Source organism: Peromyscus leucopus, chromosome 10 (genome assembly GCF_004664715.2).
Source record: "Peromyscus leucopus breed LL Stock chromosome 10, UCI_PerLeu_2.1, whole genome shotgun sequence".
Lineage (NCBI taxonomy): Eukaryota > Metazoa > Chordata > Mammalia > Rodentia > Cricetidae > Peromyscus > Peromyscus leucopus.
This window is the reverse complement of record NC_051071.1, coordinates 10,799,229-10,807,643: the sequence shown is the minus strand read 5'-3', so window position 1 is coordinate 10,807,643 and position 8,415 is coordinate 10,799,229. Positions and strand designations below refer to the sequence as shown.

The following is an 8,415-nucleotide window of genomic DNA, read 5'->3' as shown; positions in this document are numbered from 1 at the left end:
GAGAGAGAGAGAGAGAGAGACCGGGGAAGGAGACTTGGGGACTTGGTGTTCATGACTATCCCAGTGGAATGAGAAAGGGTGATATGGTGTGTGTGTGTGTGTGTGTGTGTGTATGTGTGTGTGTGTGTGTGTGTGTGTTGGTGGTATTCTGATACCTGATTCAGGAGGGAAACAAGCATGTTCTGTACGCTAGCAGACGACTCTGTTGAGCCATGTTGTGTTCAGTCATGTCTTTGTAGACACTTTCCACAGATCAAGTCATGCCGAAGAGTGAGTGTGGAGAGTACTAATTACTGTTCTGTTCCAGGAACGTGCGTGGAACCACACTTCAAGTTGAAGGTGACCTACTGAAGTTTGGGGCTTAGGTTGTTTTTCTTCAGTTCATGCTAGCTCACTTTTAAAACTCATGGCCACACTTAAGTCATGTGAGTTGAAAGTAAGTCTCCCCGCTCCCCTTGTCAAATGAGAAGTTGGTCTGTCCAAGCCACAGGTGTTCAGAAACAGTAAAAAAAGAACAAAACCTCCACAAACCTGAACTGAGCACTTCTTCTGGGTGCAGTTCGCAGGCCTGGCCTTCTGCTGGGTTTCCTGTTCCCTGTCTTCAGGGCTGCATCTCTCCTGCTCGTCCCTCCTCCCGCCCCAGAGCCCTTCTTTCCCACACTTCCAGCTTCATTTCCTTCTGGTCTCATCTCATTGTGTGTCCAACGACGTGATGAGAATCTGCCTCACAGGTGGAAGCCTTGAGACACACTCTTTCCTCGTCTACCCCCTGTTTGGTTACTGCAAGTCTTCCTTGGAGTGGGTGGGGCTTGTGCCGTGGGACCCACTGAAGAGACTTCGAGACATGCTGCTTTCCACTGACTGTAGCTTCAGGCTTCAGAAGGCATGGGTTGTGCTGTCTTCTAAGGTAATAAACTGAGGGAAACCCAGCTGGGACCAACTCATAATATTATTCATTTTGGGTTTCTGCTTTTCATGAGTGTGCCTTTTGTACTTTGACAAGTGGAATTAACATCTCATGTGAATTGGAAATGCTAAGTTGATGATAGTCCCTTGAGAATTTTGAGTCTTGCTCTGACACCTTTGGTGACTTCATCAGAATTTAGGTGTATTAAGGGATCAAGGAGTTGGGCTTAAGCATATAAAGTTCTCAAGGTGTTCTGAGAGCTTGTTCTTAAGCCAAGTTTTGACGGTACCTAAGGGAGGCAACTTTCTGCAGGCCAAGAGCATGGTACAGTGAAAGTTCCCGAGACGCTGCATAGCACTCAGGTCATATTCTAGTACTGGTTAAGTGGTTGTGGGAAATGTAACATGGGACTGGTATCTTTACACTTTTTGTCATGGGGGTGAGTGGCTAGAGAGATGTCTTGTTGGTTAAGGGTACTTACTGCCGTCTTCCAGAGGCCTGCAGGGTGGGTCCCGAGACCCAAGTCAGATGGCTCACAACTACCTGCTCCAGCTCCAGGGGTTCAGACACCACCTCTGTACAACCCTCCCTACATATACACAGAATTAAAAATAAAATTTTAAAATCTTTCAGAAAATAATTTCCCCTACTTTAGTAAGTATTGTTTTCTTTTTTCTTTACAAATCTCAGAATTTCAGTTTCCTTGTTTTTCTTCTCAAACTGTGGGATGAAGTGGTGTGAAGAGAGACGTCTAGGACTGTAGGAATGAATGTGGTAATTATCCAGATCATTTTTTATGTATACTAAGGATTTCCAAGGAAAATTTAACTAAAGGAAAAATCACGATTCCATCACAAACTTAAATATAATCAGGGAACTTTAAGTGTCTTGGAGTTCTCCACTTCAGCCTCCAGATGTGAGATTGAGCCCTTCTCTGCAAGGTGGGTGGGTAGGAAGCTGCAAGATCCATGAGCCAAAAACCCTGTAGAGTTTGTTGTCAGAGCTGAGAGACTTGACTGACTGGGCATCTCTGTACCTCTGCAGCATGGATTATTGCTCATGTGATCTCAAATCTAGCCTCCCCCAAATGGCAGAAGGCGTCCCTCAGAACACGGAAGGCAAAAAGCTTGTGTAAATCTTAACTTCTTTTGTTAGTGAAGATGCTTAGATGTGCACACAGTCAGTCCACAGTCATGTGAAAACCTGTCACTTGTGTGTGGGTTATTAGATGTGCACACAGTCAACCCACAGTCATGTGAAGACCTGTCACTTGTGTGTGGGTTATTAGATGTGCACATAGTCAACCCACAGTCATGTGAAGACCTGTCACTTGTGTGTGGGTTATTAGATGTGCACACAGTCAGTCCACAGTCATGTGAAGACCTGTCGCTTGTGTGTGGGTTATTAGATGTGCACATAGTCAACCCACAGTCATGTGAAGACCTGTCACTTGTGTGTGGGTTATTAGATGTGCACACAGTCAACCCACAGTCATGTGAAGACCTGTCGCTTGTGTGTGGGTTATTAGATGTGCACACAGTCAACCCACAGTCATGTGAAGACCTGTCGCTTGTGTGTGGGTTATTAGATGTGCACACAGTCAGTCCACAGTCATGTGAAGACCTGTTGCTTATGTGTGGGTTATTAGATGTGCACATAGTCAACCCACAGTCATGTGAAGAGCTGTTGCTTGTGTGTGGGTTATCTCAGACTTTCATGTTCCAGATTTCTACATAGCTATTTTCAGGCATTTCTCTACTAAATGAGTTATTGTGAAGAGTTGGAAAGCTATGGGGTGATGTGTTGAGCCAGCACTCTTGACAAAGGCATCCCATTGAGTCTTGCATAGTTTTTCCCCCATGCTCTAGGTCACACTCCTGTTCTCTCAGCACCAAGCCTGGCTCATAAGGCTCCTGAGAACCTGCACAGAGCATCCCTTGGTCCTTTTCATCACACTCTGCTCTTGGTCTGCAGCATTTTCCCCTCTGGCTTGACAAGAAGCCAGGCTCCCAGGGAAGAGACTGCACAGGAGGCCAGAGAGGAGGTGTTCTAAGATGCCCACCGCGGTGCCTCAGGTCCGTCAGCAGTGCCCAGGCAGAAGGGTGAGTAGATAAAGCCCACAGAACTTAACCTTGGGAGGGTCAGGTTCAGCCTGATATTTGAAGTGCAGAACTAATATTTTTCTTCTACCTAAAGAGTGAAAGAAGCAATGATCTGAAAGCAACATATTTCTCTCCTCCCTCTCATTCTTCTCCCTCCTTCTCTCTCTTCTTCTCTCCTCCATCCCTTCCCCTCTCCTCCTCTTCCTCCTTCTCCTCTTCTGTCTCCCATCTTCTTCCTTCCTTCTCTTCTTCCTCCTTTTCTACTCTTCCGCCTCTCCCTCCCTCCCTCCCTCCCTCCCTCCGTCCCCCTCCCTCCCTCAATCCCTCTCTTCTCTCCTCTCTCCCCCTCCCCCTTCATTCTCTCTTCCCTCTGCTCTTCCTCAGGCTCTCTGTGGTGAAATGACTGAGGGATGAGTGCCTGCCTTGGGAAGCATATGATTGCTTGTGTGTTTCCCTGTCCTGGAGCCTAGAAGTGATGTTTACACCATCCACAAGAAAAGGGTTTGCTCAGCAAATTAACAGTGTGAACAAGACTGCGGGAGGGACGTTTATCTACCTGAGAACAAACAGTTTGCTGGCACTTTAGCAGCGCCACGTACATACAATTTTAATGCGCTAATGGCAAGCAATTATTATCTAGTTAGTGAATCTGCTTGAAAGAAATAAAATACCCTTTACTCTCCCCTAGTTGAGACGTCTCACTCACCCATACCTGCCAGGTGCTCTGAGTTAGAGAGGTGAGCCCCTTTCTCTGGGACATTTGGCACTGAGCATGCATAGGCGCTAGCTGCCTTTCTTTTTCCCAGAAGAAAAGTAAATGATGGCATTCTGTTGGGGCCTGGAAACTGCATGACTGGAAACACAAAGGTGACAGCTGTGATATGCCTTTTTAATGAGGGCAGGGATGTCGGGGGACAGCAGCCCTCTAGGAACAAAACACGCCTCTGTCAGGTGCAGTGGGCTTAAGAGCTTTTCCTCTCTTGGAATAACGTCCTGAAAAATAGCCAAAATTTCCATTTCATAGAAGAATGTCCACACATTCTTCCCCATCGGTATGAATTGTTGTCAGTGGGCACGGGCACTAGCAAGACACATTGATTTTAGAAATTAAAATGGGAATGTTCAAGAAGGTTTTCAAAGAATTATATGGGATTTTAGCCATCTGAATGGCTTTCTTTTTAGGGTCAGTGAGAGTATTCTTGCTAAAATGTAGCCCATTGCTTTAGAAATAGTTTCCTTAATGTCTTTCCTGTCGCCCCTGTTGGGGTTGTACAGGAAATGTAAACCAACATACAGTGTGTGTGTTTATTTTCATGTCTCATTTTATGGGAAATTGGATGGCGTATTCCACTGAGGCTTCAGCTATGATCTGTTGACAATGTAGGAAGGCAGGGCAGAGGGGAGAGGGGTCCTGCAACCTGTGGGAGTTATGAGGAAAGCCAGGCCTGCCAGCAGGCGCTCTGGTGTTGCTTGGGGGGGGGGGCGAGGAGGGGTGTGTTCCATAGTGAAACCCGCTGGAGCATTGCTGATCCGTTAAATGACATCCTCACCAGCTCGCCCGTTCCAGCACAGGAGGTCTGGGGCCACACCTCATCTTGTGGCGGTTATGGCAGAGACTGTGTGGTCTTCCTGCCCCTGCTGGTCACAGGAAACTCAGGATAGCAAACACTCTCTCCACAGCACATAAGAGGTCATTAACCGGGCAGGGGCCAGCGTTACCCCAAGGCCCCCTGCGGGACCAAGGGGGCATAGATTGCCAAACCAGTCCTGTCGTAGCCATGTGTAGGTGGTAGTAAAAGAAAACCTGTCCTGAGATTCTACTGGAAAAGCAATTTCAGAAGTGTCTGGATAGCATGGGGCCGAAACAGGATGGGTGTGCGCCTCTGTGTTTCTGGTAGAATGTACGAAACTTCTCTGCTTGGCCCATCTGTAAGACAGCAGTCGGTGCTGGTGAGAGTTTAAGGTTTTCCTCTGCAGAAGAAAGGAGTCCGTGTGTTTGCGCTTGGAGCTCATAATCAGCCTCAGCCTGGCCGGCTGTGTGGGCAGCGTGGATAGGAGCTGCTGGCCAGTGTAGTCTGCAGATCGCAGGCCGAAACACCACACAAGCTTCCAACTTCATCAGCTTTTGTTTGTGTTGCTGAACAAGCCAATTGAAGAGCGCAGCAAGTTCATTTTGTAGTCTTGGTTATTTTTTCATTTCAGTTGGCCATCCCAGCCTAGATCTGTCCAGGAAACAGTCAAAGTAGTAAACTGGGTAAATACATGTGTTTATTTTGCAAATGGATTCAAGATGAAACACTCAGCACTCCTCCAGGGCATTTCTGTCCCTGCCTGTTCATGTCAGCAGCTTGACCAGACTAATTCCCTTCCTTTGGTGTAGTATTTAAATGGACTTCTGGCGTCTGAGGCAATGCCTGCTGCTCCAGTTCCCCACGAAAGTCACTTAAATAGATTCTGACTATCGTGCATCTACTACAAGAGCCAATCAACTACAAATCCTGGTCACTTCTCTCTAATTTTAGATGAGCCATGTGGAATTATTGGCTTTTGAGAAAACTCATCAGAGCTGAAAGTTTTGGATTTAATTTTTAACAATCTTTTTTTTTTTGTCCTAGTGAGAGAAAAAAAAGAACTAAAAGACAAATAAGAAAAAAGGTTGCCATGATGACTTCTAAGTTGCCAATGGAGCTATTCCTACCTAATGGAACTCCATGCTAGATTCCTGTCTCCTCCTCTAACTCCAGCATGGATGTGTTCCAGCCTCTTTCCTACACCCCGCCCCCCAGGGTGGGGGAGGAGGGGCACGTCCTGCTTTGTCCTGCTTTCCAGGAACTCACTGTCTAGCTGAGGACACACACGCTGTTGCTTTGGAGCTTGACTTGGGGTTTAATTTTCTGCTGGACACAGGACCAGCAGGGAATGGAAGGCAGGGGAAGAGGTCACTCATTACGCAGGGGTCAGGGAACAGGTGTGGAGCTCAGCCACACTGAAGGAATCATCAGAGGTTAGCTGTGAGAAGCAAGGGAGAAAATGCTGTTAACAGTACAGAAATGGTAGCCACTGGGGGAGTGGTGGCCCTGAAAGTTAGATGGCCTGTTTGGTCAATGGCTGCTGATACTTGATTGGTTTTAGAATCGCCTAGGAGATTGGTGAGGCAGGCCTCTAAGTGTATCTTTGAGGGTGTTCCCACGGAGGATGAATTGAGGGGGAAGACCCCCCCCCTGAATGTGGGCAGCACCGTCTCGTGGTCTTGTTGGTGTCCTGACTAGACTAAAGCAGACGGTAGGGTAAGAACCTGCACTCTCCCTTCTCTGCCGTTGGCCACCTGATGTGACCTGAGCTGATGCACCACGCCTTCCCCTGCGACAGACCAAACCTGACACCGTAAGTCAAACAAAGCCCTCCGTGAAGCTGTCCAGCCTGGCGTTCTGTCACAGTGGCTCACGGTAACTAACTCATGGAAGGTGCTGGGCCAGCTGACAGAAGCCTAAGGCAGGGAGGCTTTTGTTCTTAGGGTGCTTGGACTTTGGGGACAAATGTGTGAAATCACGATATAGTATCACCAGAGTAGGAGCAGTCCAGAGGTGAGAGGTCAAGGATGCCTTTGGGGTTGGGGAGGAAGAGTGTACAGATTGGGACTGGCTGGAAAAGTGTCATGGAAGGTAGGGTGTGGGGGGCATCATGGAGGGGCTGTGGAGTGTGGGGGCATCATGGAGGGCCTGCAGGGTGTGGGGGGCATCATGGAGGGCTGCAGGGTGTGGGGGCATCATGGAGGGGCTGTGGAGTGTGGGAGGCATCATGGAGGGGCTGTGGAGTGTGGGAGGCATCATGGAGGGGCTGTGGAGTGTGGGAGGCATCATGGAGGGGCTGTGGAGTGTGGGAGGCATCATGGAGGGGCTGTGGAGTGTGGGGGCATCATGGAGGGGCTGCAGGGTGTGGGGGGCATCATGGAGGGGCTGCAGGATGTGGGGGGGGCATCATGGAGGGGCTATGGAGTGTAGGAGGCATCATGGAGGGGCTATGGAGTGTAGGAGGCATCATGGAGGGGCTGTGGAGTGTGGGGGCATCATGGAGGGGCTGTGGAGTGTGGGGGGCATCATGGAGGGGCTGTGGAGTGTGGGGGCATCATGGAGGGGCTGTGGAGTCGGGGGGCATCATGGAGGACTGCAGGGTGGGGGCAACAGCTTTTGATAACATCTTTGGATTTTTATTTTCTAGTTTGTGTTGAAATTTGGATCAGGCTAAGGAAATGGGAGGACTGACCTGGCCTGTGCTCCTGAATCTTTGGTGACAGTTGTCCTTAGAGTCTAACCTGCCAACACTCTGGCACTAGGTGGCATTTTGATGTTAGGTAAGTTACCCTTGGTGTGAGTGAGTCGATTTTCCTTGCCTCCCGATTCCTTTCCCCAGTAGAAACAACTAACAGCTTGGTTTATGCTCTTCCAGCCTTGTGTCTCTGGCAGATACTGATATTGCAAACAATTGACTTCGAACTCCTGTTGGTACGGACACCGTTGTGTGGACGCACTCCCGATAGCTCCTTTGGCCTGCACTTCTGCCCACCAGGTGTGATTTTTTTTTTCCTCAGTTGACACTGAGATACTGAGAAGTAACTTGGCTTGAGATCATCCAGGAACCTAAGATAAGGTTCCCAAGTAAGCTTGCAGAGTCCTGCATCTGTTATGTGTGACTCTACCTCTGTGCCGTAAGCGGTTTACTATAATGTATATACACAATTATATCTCTGGTCATTAAAAAGGTAAAAATCATTGTACACTTGCATCAGCCTCCAAAACGCTGGCATTACACAGGTGTGAGCAACCATGCCTGGCCACAGTTTACTCCTGAAATCAAGCATTCCATGGCCATTCGTTCAGTGTGGCAGACAGAAGCACACTTTGCTATCTTTGAAGTCTTCGTAGAATCATACTGATACTCACCACTGAAATAATTTCCCTAATACTGGCCATGGTCTGTCCCCAGATTTTCAGAAAGAGCACTGAAGTGCACATTTGATAGCAGCAGTGGTGACAGCGTCCCATGATCCCAAACATGTACTTATCGTGTACAGGGCTCATTCTAACTCTTTCCGTACAGGACTATCTCATTTAAACAGACGTCGCACGGTGTCCGTGAAGTGCTGTTTCTGCATACTAGATGGCTGCAAATGGGGCTGTAACGCAGGGGCCAAGTGCATCTGAAGATGTGGTTGCAATCACAGACTTTTTCTCTGAAAGGGGCCAAGGGTTTGTGGGGTTTGTAAATGCTGCCTGTCTCAGGAGAGGTGCCCTCCCGGAGGTCTGCAAAGATGGGAGAGCAAGCTGGTTCAAAGTCTCTAGGAAACTGCACGTGCTAGGAACGCTCTGGTGAAGAGACAGAGGAGCTTCCCTGGGAAGGCTGCAATGC

At 48.5% G+C, this 8,415-nt stretch overlaps 1 long non-coding RNA gene across 1 annotated transcript; it reads left to right on the top strand.

Annotated features, from left to right (window-relative positions):
• Nucleotides 1-536: 536 nt before the first annotated feature.
• Nucleotides 537-8,071, top strand: LOC119088619. Its single transcript, XR_005092285.1, has 4 exons — nt 537-907; nt 2,882-3,009; nt 7,228-7,360; nt 7,456-8,071. It is a non-coding gene; the product is annotated as an uncharacterized LOC119088619 (long non-coding RNA).
• Nucleotides 8,072-8,415: the final 344 nt, after the last annotated feature.